This window comes from Amblyomma maculatum, chromosome 11, assembly GCF_055883805.1.
Source record: "Amblyomma maculatum isolate TAMU_Amacu chromosome 11, ASM5588380v1, whole genome shotgun sequence".
Classification (NCBI taxonomy): domain Eukaryota; kingdom Metazoa; phylum Arthropoda; class Arachnida; order Ixodida; family Ixodidae; genus Amblyomma; species Amblyomma maculatum.
Genome location: NC_139354.1, coordinates 154,920,384 through 154,941,072, shown reverse-complemented (window position 1 = coordinate 154,941,072; position 20,689 = coordinate 154,920,384). Strand labels below are relative to the sequence as shown.

Here is a 20,689-nt window from a genome sequence, read left to right as displayed (position 1 = left end):
TGGGTATCTGATGTAAGTTATGTGCCCAAATTTTTGTATCGAGTGTTTATTTCACATTTTGCTTGGTGGTAACGTGGATTTCGAACACCACGATAACCCTGATCAAAGACTTCTAATACAATGTTTGCCTTATTATTTTTGCGATACGTAAATATTAGTCTCGGTGTGTTACGTGATTGCTTATTTATTGTTAGCATGAATATGTTCTCCATTTTTGTGTTCTTTGTTTATTTTCGCGGCCGAATATTCAAACCTTATACACTGAGCTTATATTTGTATGCCTTGTCAGCTCTTCTAATAATCCAGAAAGTGATTGAGAGCATTTTAGAATAAATAAGTAACCTCGGCAATCTGGTCATTCTGTCATCGGAGACACAATTATGCCGCATATACGGAGCTTTTTATTAGCCGTAAAACTTCTCTTAATTAAATATATATTGTAGCATGTGCTGATGACGAGGAAGCGCAGAAGTGTGCAACGAAAAGAAGTGCGCTAGCGTAGTTAGAAAAGACATATTCACAATCACGACTATCAGATACCATTAGCACTTGGTATATTTTCTATGGATATTGCCGCTAAAGGGATCTCGTCTGGATACAGTCAGATAGAGGGACCGCGAGAAGACGGCTTTCGTTACACATGGTGGGCTCTACGAATTCAAGTCATGCTCTTCGGCCTTTGCTCCGCGCCTGCAACCTTTGAGAGACTCATGGACAGTGTTCTTTTAGATCTGAAGTGGACAACGCGTCTTGTATACTTGGATGGCATAATTGTATTTTCCCCAAATTTCGAGGAGCATCTTCGTCGCCTAGACGCAGTACTAGAAGCCATCCGATCGTCGGGCCTCACTCTGAAAGCCGAAAAATGTCATTTCGGTTACGAAGAGCTGAAGGTTTTACTTGATGTCATGAACCAGGTGGGAGTTCTGGCAGATCCTGAAAACATTGTTGCCATAGCCAATTTGTCGACACCATGGGACCCCAGAAAATTTGGATGCTTTGTTTTAGTTATGTGCTTTACCAACTTTTTGTGAAAACCTTCTCCAAAATAGCCTCCCCCCATACACTTCTTACTGAGGCTGATAAACTGTTCACGTGGAGAGAACGACAAATTCAAGTATTTCAAGAGCTTCAACTCGCCTGCAATCTCCTCCAGTTCTAGCCCATTTTGATGAATCCGCACACACCGAACTGCACAGCATGCAAGCAATGTCGGTTTGGGCGCTGTCCTAGTTCAGATACAGAACAGTCAACAAGGTGTGATTGCCTACGCTAGTCAGGCTTTGTCTAAGGCCGATGCAAACTACTCTGCCACTTAAGCGGTTGCTTTGCCATCGTGTGGCCTATTTCGAAGTTTTGACCATACCTATACGGCAGACCATTTAAAGTGGTGACCAACCATCACGCACTTTATTCGCTGACAACCCTCAAAGACCCTTCTGTCCGTCTTGAAAGATGAAGCCCACAACGTAAAGAATATGACATCACTGTAACCTAGAAGTCAGGTCGTTTGCATTTAGACGCGGTTTGCCTGGTTCGTGCTCCTGTGCAACCAGCTTCGTACGCAAGTGGTGATGATGACGTATTTTTGAATGCAATCAGTGCAGCTAACTTTGTCGATAACCAACGCATCGATCTCAAGCTTCGCCAGGTAATCGACGTTCTTCAAGGTGCCGGCAGCATGATCCCTAAATATGTTTGTTGCACTTTGTCCTCTGTTTCTACATGACGGCGTTCTCTTCAAGAAGAATTTTACCGCCAACAATTTCCAATACCTACTTGTTGTACCAGCGAGCTTACGAGACGAAATAATACACGACTGCCACAACGAGCCCACATCCAGCCACCTGGGTGTCACTTGGACGCTATACAGAATTAGGTACTACTGGCTTCGTTTTTCAAGCGATGCGAGTATTTTGTTTAACTTTCTGTGACTGTCAGCACCGAAATATTCCGCCTCGGAAGCCAGCCGGTATTTTAAAGCCCTTTACACCACCGTTCAGACTATTCCAGCTAATAGGGACTTGCTCGGACCGTTCTCAACTTCCACCAGTGGGAACTGGTGCATTACAGTACCTACTGACTACCTGACCCACTACGCGTGAACCACTGCTCTTCCTTGAGCTACCGCCTTTGAATTTGCGAAATTTTTCGTTCTTCAAATTATTCTGAGACACGGCGCACCATAGATAGAGGAGCTGCATTTTCTGTACAGCTCATTCAGCATATCCTGATTCTTAGTGGCACGAACCATCGCCAGACGACTCCATACCACCCCCAAACAGTCTCACTGAACGTCTGAACAAGACTATTGTCGAGATGTTGTCGATGTATGGGGACGTCCATCACCTGAACTGGGACAAAGTACTACCTTACGTGGCATTTGCATATAATACCACCATTCAAGAAACGACCAACGTGACTCCGTTCAACCTAGTTTACGGACGAGAAGTTACGACCACTCTCGACGCCATGCTGCTCCATATACACGAAAGTCCAAATGACGATGTCGCTTCTTTTCTACAGCGCGCCGAATAGGCCCACCAACCTGTAGAGAGAGAGAGAGAAAAAAAAACTTTATTTCAAAAAGAAAAAATAACAAAATAAAAAGGGGGGGGGGCAGTTAGTGGAGTCTTCATTTCAAGACCCCAGTGGCCTGGGCTTCACGCCAACTTGCATGGGCGTAAATCCAGCAGCAGCAAGGCCCAGATGCAGAACGCTACAATCTGGGGCGGCGGACTGAAGAATATCGCCCAGGTGACTTTTGGTTTGATAAACTATTCGACGACTCGGACTCAGAGAAAAACTCTCGCGTCGTTAATTCGGTCCCTACCGCGTTTTACGTCGCGTTCGTGACCAGTACTATGAAGCGGTCCCTCATGACTCAGAGCCCTGACGTCCCAAGTGTTCTGAAGAGTTCGACGTGGTCCGCCTGAAGCGTTTGCATGCCAGATAACTTACTACTAATCAGCCCCACTTTGTCATCGGGCTGATGCTTCCCGAATTGGAGGGAAGGGGGGGGGAGAGGTGCTAACGCAGCATGCACTGACGACGAAAATGCGGTCAAGAAAACGAAATGCGCTAGCTTCGAGACTGAGCTCGAACGCTGCTTCTTGAACCGGAGCCTCAGACGCAACTGCGAGAAGTCGTTTATGCAACAAAATGACTTGGCGGTGGGGAGGGGGGGATGTGGGGATACTTTTGGTACTGACTGATGTAAGATGACAGTATACATCAGTTGCATCTTACCGGTACTCACCTATTGGGACTAAAACTTGGAGGCCAACGAAAAGGGCTCCATATAAGTTGAGGACAACGCAGAGGTATATGGAAATAAAAACTGTAGGTGTAACTTTAAGATATAGAAAATGTGCAGAGTGGATCTGAAAAATACTCGAGTTAATGACATTCTGGTGGAAGGCAAGAAGAAATGGGCATGGTATAGAGCATGTGGTACATATATAGGAGACAACCGATGGTCGCTTAGTGTTACAAATTGTATTCCAAGTGACGGAAAGCGTAGCAGGGGGCGGCAGAAAGTTAGGTGGGAGGGTGAGGTTAAGTTCGCAGGTGTCAAGTGGATGCAGCTAGCACCGAAACGGGTTAATTGAGGAATATGGGAGAGACCTTCGGCCTGCAGTGGGTATGGTATGGCTCATGATGATGATGCTATTGCATTTGCGCAGTTTGTACTCATTGGCAGCGTAATACAGTAGTCTTGCAATTATTCAGTCCATAAAAAAAATGCCAAATAACTTCGCATTCGTGAAACACTCTATTTCTCAGAAATATCGTGCGTGAATGCCAAAAAAGAAACGACACTTTATCAGGCGAATTGCGGGATTATGTACAGACAATCCAAGATTGCTACGAGGCTTTTATCGCGGCACTGGTGGCAATGTCACTACAGTTGGGCTCTATGCATGCAGGCAGGATGCATTGCTTTAATTTCTTTTCATACTTTATGTAATAGGTTCTGAATAGATACACAATTTAATTGCTGGCTCCTCTATTGTCAGCTCCGCCCTGTGCAGCAGAGAAAAATAACAAAATTTTTCTACTCGCATAGGAAGTAACATGTTATGTCGGTATAGCCGGGTAGGTATGTGATCACTGCTTTTTGCTGAGTAGCAAGTAAAATAGCTCTTCAGCGCACTGTTTACTTCCGGCTACTGTTCTCTGTAATGCACTAGCGCTGAACACAGACTAGGTCGTGTCGTGTCTCCACAGTGCTCTGAACTGATGCACATTACTAAACTGGGTTAGCTCTTCGGATCAGTCCTGTTCATTAGCTTACTGTCCCATAGCGCTTCTGTAAGAGACCACGGAGTAGGGTCTAGATATTTTACAGAAAAACGAGCAGGGCTTCGATCAGGGCACCGAGAATGCCCTATAGCAATGAACAACCGAGAAGCAGGAGCAATTCTAATCAAATCCCCCTCCCGCCTCCTTTCGTAGAGCGAGACTAGAGCTCAGCACGAGCCATAATTATCAGCCCGGGCCCGGCCCGTACCCCGTTGCCTTTTGAGTTACCCACCCGAGCCCGGCCCGGCATTCTCCGGCACAAGCCAGGACCCGGCCCTAGCGCGTGGAAACTATGACCTGCACGGCACGGCCCGACCCTCCAAGTGGGCAGGACCAGTCGAGGCCCGAAAAACACATTTATGAGCTAAACGTGGTTCAGATACAGATTTCCTTATTATTTTCTATTTCCATGAAAAGAGGCCCTTGTTTCTATAAGTGTGGCGTGAATTCCTAGTTCTGGCGGTGTCCCTTATAATGTTTGTTTGTCCGAAGAAAGCACAGGGGCTTGGATTCTATGAATGCGAATTTCCCGAACTTAATACTATCATAAAATGATTTTAGTTCTGGTACTGCTGGGTACAAATTGTAAAAGAATATGTAAAACTACTAGAGTTCAAAATTGGTTCGCTCCTAGAGGTCACGCGATCGCGTGATCAAAGATTCCTACGAAGCCGCTCCTCCCTCAGACGTCTGCTCGGTGGATTTCGGTGTGTATTTTGGGGGGGAAGGGGGCGCGGCGCTGCTGGAAGTCCTCGTTTTTATTCATAACTTAGTGAAAAGCAAAGAAATTACTAAGGGCAATTACATTCCAGTTCAAGTCTCACGTGGGATCCGGTAAAAATTCTAAAAATATAATGCATTCCTCACATCTATGCGCCTCTAGTTGCTGCGGAAGTCCCCTGTTATTGTGATATGGGCTTCAGTTTTTCTGTGAGTCAGCAACAGTTATCACAAGCACAACCTCGTTGATTTCTCGCTGTTAATGCGGTTTCCTACTGTGAAAATATTAAATATGAAGAATCTCAGTGTCACGCCATGAGCATGAACACCAATTCTCAGAAACTTTATATACACATCTCCACTGATCAACAACAAAGCAGCAGTACATAAGAATAATGTATTCAAAGGGCAGTTATTCAGCTGGGGTAACTTGTAAGTATAGAGGTTTCGTGCTCTGGGATGCATTGTTATGGCTCAGTTCTTTAAAGCCTCCTGTACACGTATACTCCTATGAAGATTTTTATCTGTCATGGTGTCGTCTTCGTAGGTTCTATGTGTTGCGTTAAGGAAATTGGATAGCCTATCAGAGGTTTAACGGTCCATTAATGCAGATTTTTCTTCAAATCGCTTGCGAATGAACTCAAACGCTCAATGTCGTGCCGTCTCCTGCAGAGCTGAAAACAAAAGTAGGATGTCTGCTTGATTTTAGGTTTCTCTTGAAGATGGATGAGGGTGTCCTGTTTGAAACTTTGAACCGTGATATTTTGTGAACACGTTCATGCGTTGTTTTGAAGAAAAGGGGTTAAACTGTTTTCACCCAGAATATCTGCCGCTGAGGGCCATCATGCTGCCCCCTGACATTGTACTCAGGGTGGCTGCAAAATTTTTAGCCCTTCAATATGCGAGATGATTGCAAATGAACGGAACCAAATAAGCTTCAGGAAACTCACTGGTTAGGAAAAGGAAAAAATATGTTTCCGCCAGTTAATCAAAGCCTGGGGAAGGATAAGAAGTAACCAATGATGAGAGAAAGGATAAAAAATCTCTCAGCAATTTACTCGACTAATAGAAAATTTGGAAACAGAGAAGTTGGGACCTCAACCAAATATACAAACCGCATATACTTCGTTTTGTTCTTAACAACTGCCTTTTATCCCATATCTGTCGTAACTTCTTTTCCGCACATGTCGATACGAGACAAAGGGATAAAATGGGAACAATCATTTCGAGATGTTATGTTCACCAGTACTAAAAAAAATAAGACTCCTTACTAGCAGGAAGCTAGCGCTCCATGACCGGCCTGATGCGCTGCAATTTCATCCGTGCATTTTGCGCCGTCTCGGAGCAGCGGCGGAAAAAATTCCGATGTTTGGATCCGATAGCGACGACATCGCTGACGCCGTGTTCTGATCACGTTGCGGCTATTAGCACGAATGGACAGAAACCTTGCAATAAAGCACGGAGCTAAATTTACTGTTAAGTTTCAGGTTGTCATAACAGCTACCGAAATACAGCCCAAAAGCAGTCGAAAAAGATTTTTCGATTGCTGTACAGGGAACTCACACTGGAGCGAGACAATAGACAGTGATGGTCCAGAGCAGCCGGTATAGGGCGCAAGGTTAAGGTTTTATTGCTCTTCACCTCATGCTTAAATCCGCGTTCATATGGCACGAAAGCAGCGTAAAGTAGCGGGCCAGAGAAGAAAACTCACGCGGGGACTAGCCATATTGCCCCTCTGCACTATTTCTCATTTATGTTCACATCTCATAATCTGCTTCAGTCAGGAGAGGAAAACTAAGTGGAATTCGCATATGCAGCGCCATAAGCCTAATTACTCACACTGTGAAAAAGCGAGCCGCAAAAGAATGTAACTCACCTCCAACCTGATGTACAGAACGCTTTTTTCTTGAACTGCGAATTTCTCGTACATATCCGGGGACGCTGCTTCACTGAACGTATTCGTGCCTACTGCACGTGGGCATGAAGTACAATTTTAGACTGCGCAAAAAACTTGCCGCTTTCAAATTGCAACAACGTCTTCAATTGTGACAAATTCACCTACCAGCAGGCGCTGAAGGAATCGTTCATCCATGTCTGACGACAGCGGTCAATCAAACGCCTCAGTCGGACCGAGCAAGCAGGGAAGAAAAACGACAGTGGTGACGGACCCTGGAGCCGGATTCCGACTTACTTAAGTAGGTGGGCTACCTTCCGAGCGGAAATTTCTTTTCTTTGTTTTTTTTTTATTTCAAATTCATTCTCATTCTCAGCAACCTAGAATTGAGGGAGTCTTGCTAGCTCTCATCGGTGCATTGCCACTGGAAGCAAACCCAAGCGCACTCTTTCCCGCTTTATATTTTGTTTACAGTCTTCCATTTGTATGCCGTTTAAAACTCTTCAAATGAAGCGCTCGTGCGTGGAGATTGGGGCGGACCCCACGGTAGAAACGCGCTCCCACTAGGAGTAGGTGGATTTCTTTTATTTCTTTTCAGCTTTTTTTTTGCAACACACACGTGTTGCGTGCGTGTGTACGGCAAAAGACACAAAAGCGGCCGTAAAATGGCCCGTTGTCATGCCCTGAAGCTGTTGTAAAGCAAACCAAACCGATCTTCCTCCGCTGCCTCCCACGAGAAGCGAACGCCCGCTTCTCGCATGCGCCGCGCGTGCGGAGATGCCACTTGTTCTGACGCACTGGCGACTTCATAGCAGCACACCCACTTCAGTGGCCTGTAGCCCAGCCAGCCATCTGCAGGCACATACGTCGCCCACCGCAGATCGGCTCCTTGAAAATGGACGGCGAACGCATGTGCTTTCGAACAATCCCGAACAAAGCTCGGGGATGGCCGCGAACAGGAACAGTAGTAAAATATCAGGAGAGACAGTCCATGTCGAGCATTCTAGGACCGAATGGCACCCGCAAAGGGGAGCAAAGTTCACATGTCTATTTGCTGTTTTATTTGCTTATATTCGTTTGCTTTTCGCATTGTTTTAATTTTCTCTTTACATCCCTAATATGTCATAAGCATTACCGCGGATTAAGAAGTATTTGCAGTCTGGAAATAGTTCTGAACTGCTACGATATCAAATTGGCACTGCCTTCATCTGTTAACCACGTAAAAGAAAAGCGCTAGGTATTCGCTTAAACTAGCCGGTCATTCGCAGGCCAGAGCCCGGCCTAGACCCATCCTTTCGCAGGCCCGCGCCCGGCCCAGGCCCGCTGCTGTAAAGCCTGCGCCAGCCCAGGCCCGCCAATAAAGTGCTCTACCCGGCCCGGCCCGGCCAGCGGACCGGGCCAGCCCGGGCTTTCGGGTGAGCCCGAGCCAATGCAGTGGTCTAAGCCAGAATTCCACATCCTGCTCGCTAGCATCCAAAAATTCGCAATGATGAGCTCCGCTTTGACGGCATCTATTGGTTTCTCTTTCTTTGTGGTGAAGAGGCCTGGAAAACTCAATTCGCCAGCTGCACTTTGCGCGCTTCCGACTGACCACGTGAAGGCTCCGGCGCTTTGTTCAGGTTCATGGTTGATCAAAAACAGCTTAAAAAGTCTATAGGGACGAAAAGAAAGACAAAGATAAAATCTGGAATATGCATGGAAGAGCTAAAATAATACGCAGAAGACATAGGTAATCTTCAACAGCCTGGGAAAGGAACAGAGCTTTACAACAGCTATCGAAGCAATGTTGTAAAGTGGTATGCGGATATCTGTACTTACGACAGTTAGTGACAGTAGATCCGGCCCATGAAAGGGAAATAAGAAGGAGAATAAGAATGGGATGAGGGCATTTGGCAGTACTCGCAGAATATGACTAGCAGCTTACCGGTACCGCTCAAGAGGAAAGTATACAATGGTTGCTTCTTACCTGTACTCGCCTATGGGGCTGAAGTGTGGAGGCTAACAAAAAGGATTATACTTAGGCTGAGGACAACGCAGAGGGCTCTGGAGCGAAAAAGGGTAGGTGTAAAGTTAAGAGATATGAAGCGTGCTTAGTTGGTCCGAGAAACAACTCCAGGTACATAATGACATTCTAGAGGAACACAAAACGACGTGGGCATAGACAGGGCATGTAGTGCGAAAAAAGTAAACGATGGTGCTTAGGGTAAAGCAAATTTTATTGCAAGGGAAGGAGAGCGTAGCAAGATGCAGAACGCTATGTGGGCGGATGAGGTTAAGAGCTTCGCAGAGATCAAGGGGATGCAGCTTGGAAAGGTCAAAGCTAATTGGAGGAATATAGGAAAGGCCTTTAGCCTGCATTGAGTATAAACCGGCTGATGTTGATGGCATAAGGAAGAGAGGCAGGACACGTAAAAATGAGGAAAAGATAAGAAGTTGCGCGCGAAGCGCAAATGCTGCCACAAAACACGAGCTCCTTGTCAGATAAAAGAATAGAAGGTTTGCTAACGCAGCCGCCTTGCTCTGTCTCGATATGATAGTGCCACTTTCCGTGTGGCCTGCATGTCTTTGTGGACGTACAACACCTTTTCCAGACTTAGAAATGGAGGGTAATTTGTATTCATCTTTCATCACTTCGCACCTCTAGCAGTGAGTGACAAGACGTGTCATTTCGGTTTGCAAGATTATTTTGGTGTCCTTTCAATTGCTTTTCCAGCATGCCCATTTATCTTTCTTCTGTGGTCTTGTCTTTTGTGCGCTGTTTTTCCCAACCATGAACCTACACCAACTCGCCCAATTGAGTGTTGTGCAATGCTAGGTTACTGGGCAGAGGTGTATTCCTGCAGGGGTTTATTTTTTGGGCCAGGGTTCTCGTCAGATGAACACTAAGGGAGAGTTCAATTTGATGTGAGCTTTCGAAACCCAATGGCAAAGAATGCGTCAAAGAAACCCAAATGTAGCTTGATCCGCGACACGCTGGGCTTCTCCGCATGCGGATAAACCGGCCCTGCGCCTAGAATAGAACAGGAAGTAAACGAGAACTATTTGGCAGGGCATGGCCACGCCTGAGCCACACTCGGAGGAGGAAGGCGCATTTCACTTGTGGAGGCTGATTGATAAGGCGCGAGAACGAAAACTTGTGAATAGAGGACAGCGAGATAGTATCCCTGCAAAATAGATTGATTAAAATGGCTATAAATGTGCTCATGAATAATATGTTAAAATGTTTGCGGTCGCGCATAGGCGACGGTTCGTCATAGGCGCTGACGTAGGAAATATTTTCCCCCGGCGGCTGGCTATTGGTCCTTCAGCGTTCTGCCATGAAGGTAAGGTGAGATACAAAGAGCCTTTGAGGCTAATCGGCAATCCTGGACCAGCAGTAGGTCTCGAATTCGCACGACCAGCTTGCAGCATGTAGGCCCTACTCAGACTGGTAATTCTGAAACTTTTCTCTCTTCCTCTCGAAGACGTTATGGTAGCTGCTGTACTGAATTCCATTATTGCTTTTCCTTATTGAACTTTTTTGCTTATATTAATTACATTTTTACATTAGTTAGAATTGCGAAAAGATTTTGGTCTTCGATAAATTTATGGATTTCCAATGAAATTAAATCTTGTTCAGAGAACAAGGTACACCTTTCTAAGTACCTGTGTTTTTTCGTTTTGAATAAAAGGTTGCTTTGCGAAAAAAGCGCTCGTGCTGTGTCCTTCTACTCCTTGGTCCTGGTGATTTGCGCTACCTACAAAATGAACAAGATTCAACTCGCCCACCTTTCAAATTACCACCTTTTTAGGAGGCCGACAAACAAGCATAGACGTACGTGAAGATTGTCAGCCCCCCCCCCCCCCCCCCCCCTCTTCAAGCAAGCCTGCTCCCCAAGAGGAAATACACCAATGATTGGGCACGATGGCTTCCACTAAAGACAAAAAGAAAAGAAACATATTAATTTCAGGGCTCTGTAGTCTCTACGCACCCTAATGAACTGATAAACACAGGGCTGATCTGCCTTCTTAGTGAATCGAAATACAGGCCTTACTGCACCTAGTAGAAATCAGGTTGATTGTTCAAACAGGCAAAAACGATTTAAAGAAAGCAACTTGTATACTTGATCCTACTTACAGATTTGCCCGACTTGATTACATAATAAAGTGACGACAATGATACTTCCGAATCTATGCAAAAATACATTCGTTTTTTTCCTAGTACAGTCCGCGATTTGAACGGTTTACCGGAGAAGATTGTTACCGCATTTCCCTCTTCATTTGACAGTGCTCTTGCTGAGTTTTTGTTTAATTAGATGTTTAATGAAGTTTCCGTATGTACCTTACTGCACTGTTCGTTTTGCCGGTTTCAGTAGAATTTATATCCACTTTTGGTGAGAATATGTTTTCAGTGTCTTATGATTAATAATTACATACGTTTTGTCTTTTTGTTAAGAACTGTACGACCTGAACGACTTTGCAATGTTTTCCTCTAAACTAATGCCACTGTTAAGACGCTGTAGATACCTGCATTATTAAATAATCAGACAAGCTCAGAAAGCAAAACACGAACTGCATACGTGTCATTGCAGTTAATCACGCACTGCAAACATCGTACAGTAATCAAATACAAATTTTAAAAAGTCAAAGATCACCTTATAACAGGCTGCCTCGAGCTATTGATATGGTGTCGCGGTGACTGTCAATAATGTAGATTATTGCGCTAGTCAGTTATGCTGTACTTAATGGCGTCATGGTGACATTTTAGGTGGGCGGCAGGTTGAAGTCAATCGGCTACAGCGCCTTTACAACAGATATACTCGAATGGTTTGAAGACTTCTTTTCCGTTCGAAGGCTATCTGCTCTTTCACAGGTAATCTCAATCCACCCGTAAAATCTCAGATAACTAACTGGACAATTATTTACACTAATGCTAGATTTACCACACCTTACACAAAATAATGGCAAAACAGTTGCAGCAAAACATATGAAATGTTATAACAGTGAATATTTCTTAGCATTTTTGAATCCAAACTTACGACAAAAGCAACATATAGGTTCCTCTTTATCGAAGCATTCTAATTTCATATCTCAATGTGCCCTGTCATACGCCCAAATATATTAAACGTAAATGTCACCACTATGTGTTTTTACATATTAAGCTTAACTTTTTTATCCCATATAGATATGAGATTTTTTACCTTCTTTGAATTCTTTTTCTAAGTCCTTGCAAATGCGCTAGCACATCGGTTTTTACATAAGCTGAACGCATTATATTAGAGATGCTCTGTTTTCTAAAGCAAAAATGAAGCTAAGCAGCATACCTACATCTCTGCGCAGGCTGTACCAGGGAAAAAGACACTAAGGAAACATCGGCAGAATTACCTGAATCAAGAAATTGCAAACCTGAACTAATTCATGTGCGCCAAAAAGTCGGCATGCATTTTTTAAGACTATTTCACATGGAAATCAACACTCTCGCCACTTCTGGCCCTAGTTCGCAAAAAATATTCCATGTGATTGCAGCGGATCGAGCAGAAGAACTACGAGATTCCAACAATTTCAAATATTTTGCCGTATCGATGCCGGTTGTGGCGAAATTTTCTTAATTGCCTGTGAACTAGACGTTAATTACTTGGTGCATATCAAGAGGAGGCGCTTGTGACTTCTCTCCGGAGCGAACCGTAGGTGACCAGTGTTCCCTAACGCAACAAATGGCAGACTACATGGAAAAAGGGGTCAGACTATGCAAGATCAATATTACCAAAAACGAAAGATGGAATTATTGTCATTCGGTGAGTGCTGCATTGCGTGTGATAGCTACGAAGCCTTCCTCAGGCTAAGAACAGTTTCATATATTCTGAGTTGAATCGTGAGACCATAAAATATGAGAAGTTGCACTGACGGCACGGAGACGCACTCGCTAACACAAAGAGACAAACTTCTGAATTACAAAAGGAGCAGTTGGCCGAAGACACGAATCGCACGTCGTCTTTTCTATTGAGAAGCCAAGTGTTCAAGGACTAGGGTTCGGCATTTCTGCGGGAGAGTCCATTTAACTCCCGGGTCAGCGGCATGAGCAGATACTTGATTCCCATTTAGCTTCCCAACGGCTCCTCAAGGCACGCAAAAAATATAGAAAAAAAGAAGGTGTGGGTGGGGGGGGGGGGGGGGGGGGGGGCAGAGGTGGAGCCAGCCTGACACAGAATTCACAAGCCGTACTCTTCGCCTCTCCACCTACTCATAACAAAAATAAAAGATGAGAATGCAAAACGTAGGGGGAGATACACGCAGGAGGGTGAACGCGCAGCGCGGCTGTCTGCTGGGCAAGAGAGAAAATAGTTTTGGGGGAGGGTGGCATGTCAACTTACAAAGCAAAATCTAGCTGCGATTTAGCTCTGGTTAACCCTAGTTGTATTGCGATAGCAACGGCGGAAGCTTCTTTTGCCTGCTACATTGTTTCCCTATCAGGCCCTATCAGTTACTACATTATTGGGGACACTTAAGCTCACCCTTTAAGAGTATGACGCGAGATTGTAAGCTACCAGCCCACATATAAATGAGAAGCGTTCATTGCTGCTGAACTGAATGTACAGTGAGAGCATTAGGTGCCGGTGACCCAGCGTTCTCCTTTTTATTCTTCGGTTGCTAGGCAACGGCGCACCACCTGCTCGGCTGCTGGGCTCAACCGCGGCTACGTCCGGTGCTACGCGACGAGGCGAAACCAGGAGTAGTATTGGTAACGTAATAAAAACGTGCCTCGCAAAGTGGAAGCTAGCACCTTTCTTTCTAAGGAGACCGGGAAGAAAGATAGAGGAGGATACGGGATTGTTCTGTCAGAGGCAGCGCGTGCGCTGCGGGGGCCTCGTTCTCTTTGGCGTTTCTTATATCTTCACGAGAGTGGCTGGAAAACTCCGATGCCGTGCCCTTGAGGCCTACTCGCATGACGAGCTGTGCAGTACTGAGGCAATTGCGGGCGCGGGTCGCGCTGATGTGCACGCTTTTTTATTTTTTTAGTTTTACTCGAACCTACACCCTGAACTCTGCCCCTATCACTCCTCTCTTATTTCCTCTCACTGTCCACTCGCTCACTGTTTCTGCCAGCCGCGGCTCTCATGCTTTAAGGCCGTGGCTCGCACAAATCTTTTCTTTCCTCCTTGCCTTATTTTAATTATATAATTCCTTGCGGGATAATACGTCCTAGTGGAAAGCGCGCAGCTAAGCCACCTTTTTCTCGAAAACAACTGCAAACAGTCGCGTAATATGTGCAGCCGTGAAGTGCGAACTGTTGATTTATGGTGAAATAAAAAAGGCTACTCAGAGATAACAACCGATCAAAACAGTGACTAAAATAATTCAGATGCAGGCTCTTTGATAACATAGGACATCGCACACTTAAATGAAATATCATGAATCGATTATTTTTTTTAAGTGGAACAAATTTTACAGTTCCTTACCGAAGGAGTTTGGCAAGTCAATCGAATTGATGACTGTATGGACGGTCCATTAGGGTAGCTAGAAATAAGGCGAAGTGCTGTGCAAATCACTTATTCCAAACCTGCTGCAAATTCACGGAAGTATAAGCCAAAACGAAAAATGAAAAATTACAACTGTTAGCCACTTAACATTGTTTCGTAAATCTACAAGTAAAAACCATAAAAAAAATATTTTCAAGAGCATATCACTAAAAATTCTGCAAAAGTGCAGTGATTTAAGCTGAAAACATTTACATTACCATCGGCAGGGAAGGGAGAAAATAAGTCTATCAAAGAATGCAGAAATATGCGTTGTTACATCTTGCGAGGAATGCGCACGCAGTCTTGAACGTTTTCACGTTACTGATCCGATTCGCTATTCGCGCTGCGTCTACGCGTATTGCATAAAAGGCGGCAGTAAGAAAAACTGCTTCTCTAGCTTGAGCAACATAGAACGCCTATATCAGTTGCTCTATGACCCGACCGACTGCTGATGTCATGCACTTCGTGCGCAATACGCTTTGTTCCAAACTTCAACTCATTTATTAGTGATAAATTTTTAAGACAAATAGACCACTAGGAGCGCCAAGTTGCAATTTAATTTGTAGTTCAGTTCGGGTTCTGCTGCGAACTGCTAAATGCTTCGTCAGCGCCACGTGTGCCCGCCTCCGCTCTGCTCGTCATCACCAAGCGTCACGGAAGCCTCTGCTTGCAGCTTTCCTTTCGTTCTTCTTTTTCTTTGGCTTGGTATAAAAACCCAAGCCACACAATAAACCCAGTTCTTTCTGCCCCAGCCATCAGTCTCGTTGGGCTCTAACGGGTTCGCCGCCGCCGACCCGTTGGCAGGCGAACGCCGGCCGCTGGCGTTTGCAACAGTGGCGACGAGGATTCCCATAACACAAGTGTCTGTCGATAGTATCCAGGCCTCGGACCTTCCTGCAGCCATTTGCCACCACTTGCCTGAGTTCGACGACGTGAAAGATAAGTGGCAATCGTACCTCGTCAAAGTTGAAGCCTATTTCGAATCTAACCAAGTAACTGACGATGCCAAGAAAAGAGCCTTGCTAGTCGCCGCGCTTGGGTCAAGAACCATTGATATTCTTTGCGGACAAGTCGCCCCACAGAAGCAAAACTCTTTGAGCTATCAGTCAGTAGTAGACGAGATAAGCAAGTACTACGACCCTACGCCGAACGAGATTTCCGAAAGCTTCAAGTTCTTTCACCAGCAACAGCACGAAGGGGAGTCAGTACAAGATTTCAGAACTGCAACTTTGCAACAATGCTCGACAGGATGTTGAGAGACCGCATCGTATGTGGCGTCCGTTCGAAGAACTTGCAAAAACAATTGCTAGCAAAAAAAGATCTTACCTTAGCTGAAGCGACAGCACTTGCGATAGCATCCGAGCATGCAGAGCTTGATTCGCAGAAGATAAGCCACGAAGAAGCCTCCTCTGACTTGCTAGCATTAAAGATGCCGCGGCGTTGGCTCGCGAAGCGGAACGCGAGTGACAAGCAGTGCGAGCGTTGTGGAAACAGCGGTCATGATAATGCCGCCTGCTCGATGCGTCACCGACGCTGTTACAGTTGTGGCACACAAGGCCACTTGGCTCGAATGTGCCGAAAGGAAAGAAACCATTCGGTGAACGTCACAGCGCATACAGAGAGCGATAGCGAAACTAGTGCAGCCCAGCTATGGTCAGTGACTACAAACGAACTGTTGGTGCCACCAATTAGAAAAACTTTCAGCTGGAATGGCATCAAGCTGTTAATGGATGTAGATACCGGATCGCCAGTGTGTGTCATTCCTAGGACAACCTACGAAGCACACAGTAATCAATGGCCAGAGTTGCAGAAACCGACGATTAAATTGTCTTGCTATCAGGGGAGACTGCCGGTACTCGGAGTGTTGCCTATGCGGGTGCGCTATAAGACTGCAGCTGTCGATTGCAACCTCATCGTCTTAGATTACGAACGACCCCTACTTTGTGGCCGGGATTTGCTGCAGAAACTCGAAACCAAACAAGCAGCTGTGCTACATGTTCTGCGTTCGCCACAGGACCGCAGCTTGACCCCTGCTGTACAGACTGCCGTTCTGGAGGACTACGCAGACTTATTCACGGAGGCCCTGGGAAGCATGACAGGTCCACCAGTGCACCTGCAGGTCAAGCCACAAGCACAGCCGAAGTTCTGCAAGGCAAGAAAAATACCTTACGCTCTACGCGATAAAGTTTCAGAGGAATTGGACAGGCTTGTGGCAGCTGGCATAATATCACCGGTCACTCACGCAGAATGGGCCACACCTATTGTACCAGTTCTCAAGAAAGATGGGCGAGTGCGCATATGTGGAGATTTTAAGGTTACGCTGAACTTAGTGTGTGCAATGGAACAGTACCTGCTGCCAGTTATAGATGATATTTTTGCTCAGTTGGGAGGAGGGCAGCGATTCAGCGTATTGGACTTGAGGGATGCCTACAATCAGATTGAGCTAGACGAAGAATCCCGCCAGTTGGCCGTAATCAACACGCACAAAGGGTTGTTTTGTTTCAATCGCTTGCCTTTTGGAATTGCTTCTGCACCGGCCATATTCCAGAGGCGTATCGAAACTGTTCTGCAAGGCTTGCCCGGGGTACAAGCATACCTCGATGACGTTCTGATTGCGGAAAACCACGATGGCGAAAGCAATCACCTCAGGGCGGTTCTTCAGTGCTTTCGTGAGCATCGCATCAAGCTTCGTGCTGACAAGTGTCGATTTCACGAGACGTCTGTCACTTATCTCGGTCACCGTATTGATGCGGACGGACTGCATCCGACTGAAAAAGCTGTTGATGCCATCAAATCAGCGCCCTCCCCCCAAAATGTGAGCGAGCTGCGCTCGTTTCTGGGCATGGTAACGTTCTACAAGTTTTTGCCTGACATGGCTACGTTGCTAGCCCCCCTGTACCGGTTGCTCGAAAAGGGTGTTAAGTGGGTGTGGAGTTCTAAGGAAGAAGATGCATTTTCCTTAGCGAAGGAGGCGCTGTCCACGGCCCCGGTGCTCACGCACTTCGACCCGAAACAAGAGCTATTTTTAGAATGCGATGCATCACCCTATGGTGTTGGGGCCACGCTTTCCCATCGCATAGATGGCGAACATCGTCCTATCGGATTTCGCTAGCGCTCGTTAAACGCCGCTGAAAGGAATTATTCTCACATTGAGCGGGAGGCCCTGGCTCTAGTTTTCGGTGTGCAGCGTTTTCGAGACTATCTACTCGGGCGGGAGTTCACGCTCATTACAGACCATAAGCCCTTGTTGGGTCTCCTAAAGCATGACAGGCAAACGTCCGTCATGGCAGCTGCTCGAATACAGAGATGGGCCATTCTGCTTGGCGCATACAAGTATAAGTTACAGTACAAGCCTGGTAAGCACATGTTCGTCGCGGATGCCTTAAGCCGCCTACCGTTACCATCTCAGCAGGTTCCCGAGGATTCGGAGGACGAGGCAGAGTACGTGTTGAGCTTGGACGCCTGGGACCAGCCTGACGTGCCCCTAAAGGAGTTGCAAGTGCTCACGCAAGCAGACGCAGTGCTCTCGAAGGTCTGTAGGTGTGTCTTGGAGGGTTGGCCGAGGCACTTGGTTATGGAAGGGAGGGAGATGACGGAATACTCGAAAAGGCGACACGAGCTGTCCGTTAGTCAAAACCTGCTCTACTAGGGCCACCGTGTTTTGATTCCGGTAGCAGCCAGAGGAAGATTTTTGAAGTTATTACACGCAGCACACCAAGGGGCTTCTTCCATGAAGACCGTTGCGTGGTCTACTTTCTGGTGGCCCAGTCTCGACACAGATATTAAACGGGTGGCTGCTGGGTGTCAAACCTGCGTTCAAGCGCTTCCAATGCCGCCTACCCACGCACCTGTTAGCTGGCCAGAGACGCAGGAAAGATGGTCGCGGTTGCACATTGATTTTGCGGGACCTATTCAAAACAAGATGATCCTGGTCATCGTAGACTCGCATAGCAAGTGGATTGAGGCCATACCCCTATCCAACGCCACTTCCTGCACCACAGTCAAGGCCCTCCGGACAATTTTCAGTCAGTTTGGTCTACCCCGCACAGTTGTCTCTGACAATGGGACGCCTTTTATCGGTTGGGAATTTGCCCAATTTATGGAGCGGAACGGCGTGACACACATTCGAACACCGCCGTATCACCCACAAAGCAATGGTTTGGCTGAACGCGCTGTACGAACCATTAAAGAAGGACTTGAAAGGTGCTCAGAAGGGGATATAACGAAGGCCCTGGCAAGAATATTGTGCAGCTATAGAAGCACGCCGCTACGCTCAGGGCGCTCGCCATACGAAATGTTGCTCGGGTACAGATTGCGCACGTGACTAGATATGTGCTTCCCGCCCAGGTGCAAGACAGTCGACCAGGCCCAGTCACGGGAAGACGCCGGCTAGAGCTTTGCCCCAGGAGATCCGGTATACATCCGCAACTATAGCAGCGGCGAGAAATGGACGCCGGGCAAGGTCAAGGAAACCACGGGCTCGCGTGTCGTGAAAGTGGAGACAGACCACGGGGTTGTTCACCGTCACATGGACCAGCTCCGCAGAAGAAGCACCGATGCACCCATTGCTGCTTCAACTCCCCCTGCTTGCCCTGGAGTACCTGCGGATCACTCAGACGTGGAGCTGGAGAGAACGGAGGCTCCCACAGCCAGCGACATCGAGGGTCCGGTGCTGCGGCGGTCAACACGTGTCAGGAGGCCCGTAGTAAGATATGGATTCCAAGAAAAGGGGGATGCTGCGAACTGCTAAATGCTTCGTCAGCGCCACGTGTGCCCGCCTCCGCTCTGCTCGTCATCACCAAGCGTCACGGAAGCCTCTGCTTGCAGCTTTCCTTTCGTTCTTCTTTTTCTTTGGCTTGGTATAAAAACCCAAGCCACACAATAAACCCAGTTCTTTCTGCCCCAGCCATCAGTCTCGTTGGGCTCTAACGGGTTCGCCGCCGCCGACCCGTTGGCAGGCGAACGCCGGCCGCTGGCGTTTGCAACAGGTTCAAACTTTTGTGATCTAAAAGTTGTAATATTAATTTCGCTGTCCACCAGTATGCAAACAACACGTTAATAATAACATGTTAAGCATGAATCTGCGCGATTCACTATGAGGACGGCTCGTGTGCTTTATTTAGGAACCAAATTGTAATATATTAAGGAAACATATGAATACGGCTCTACAACAAATTAGCGGACGGCTGAACTGAAGCTCGGCGGCTGCAACGATGATTGTAATGCGTTCGATTGTGATTCATGTCAAATGCCATTGTCAGAAATGCCGGGAAATGGCTTCTAGATACGTTTTAAAATACAAAAATGGGGAAATCTGTTTTGATTTGAATAATGTTTGCTTGATGTTTATTTCGCAACCATTTATATCCAAGTTTTTAATTTGCACTTAAAATATCGGAAGATCGTTGGAGAGCTTGATTCCTTTTGTCGGCGGAGTTTTAACACGGAATGGCCGGTATCAGAAGCATGCGAAGCAAACTGTTGCAATGTAACCAGTTCTTAGAAATAACTCCACCGATATCGGGAGGACTAGGTAGACTGGTCCATTGTAGGTCTCGATGGCCAATATCGAAGCAACATGAGACACGTTGGTCTAATGTTACTAACTTCTTAAAATTGTTCTTCTGATATCGGGAGGACAGAGGACAAATTGAGGCAATGATGCCAGTTTATAAAAGAGATTACTCCAATACCGAGAGGACGCAAGGGAAACTGGTCCAAAGTTGGTCGTAAACAGTCCATCATTGAGCATGTTGTGTACTGGCAAGCATATGATAGTAAATCGTAGGTAATGCTGGACTATCGTTGACAGTGTATTTCGAATAGTAAACCATTGTCTATTGCGCCCTGGAAGAATTGCGATTATGAGTGCTTCAGGTGTATTGCTGTATAGTGTTTGTGTCCCCTTTCTCATATTCTTGTAACTATTGTCCCATTTTTCCGCAGGTCGCTGGAGCGTCAATAACGTACACGGTGATCCTGGTGCAGACGAGCGCCTAGCTTCCAGGGGAATGCGGACGTGCTTTCCCTGGACTGGCAAGGGTCTTTATCGAATGAGGATGTAGTCAGCAGACAGAGTGAAGCGCCCGATATGCGGAGTTATTACGTGCTGTGTTTAGGTTTTAAACGGCCCATTCTTTCTCACAATGAATGTGCAACTGGTCACGCACTGTCTTTTTTTTTCAGCCGTGGTCAAAAGCACTTGAAAATTTAGTAAAGCGAGAAATTGAGGGAATGTGAGAAAAAGCTTCGTCCTCAGCTAATCAGTTGATCT

At 46.4% G+C, this 20,689-nt stretch overlaps 1 pseudogene; it reads left to right on the top strand.

The window, feature by feature from the left end:
• LOC146175219 (uncharacterized) overlaps positions 1–20,415 on the top strand; it is a 95,354-nt pseudogene extending 74,939 nt beyond the window's left edge.
• Positions 20,416–20,689: the final 274 nt, after the last annotated feature.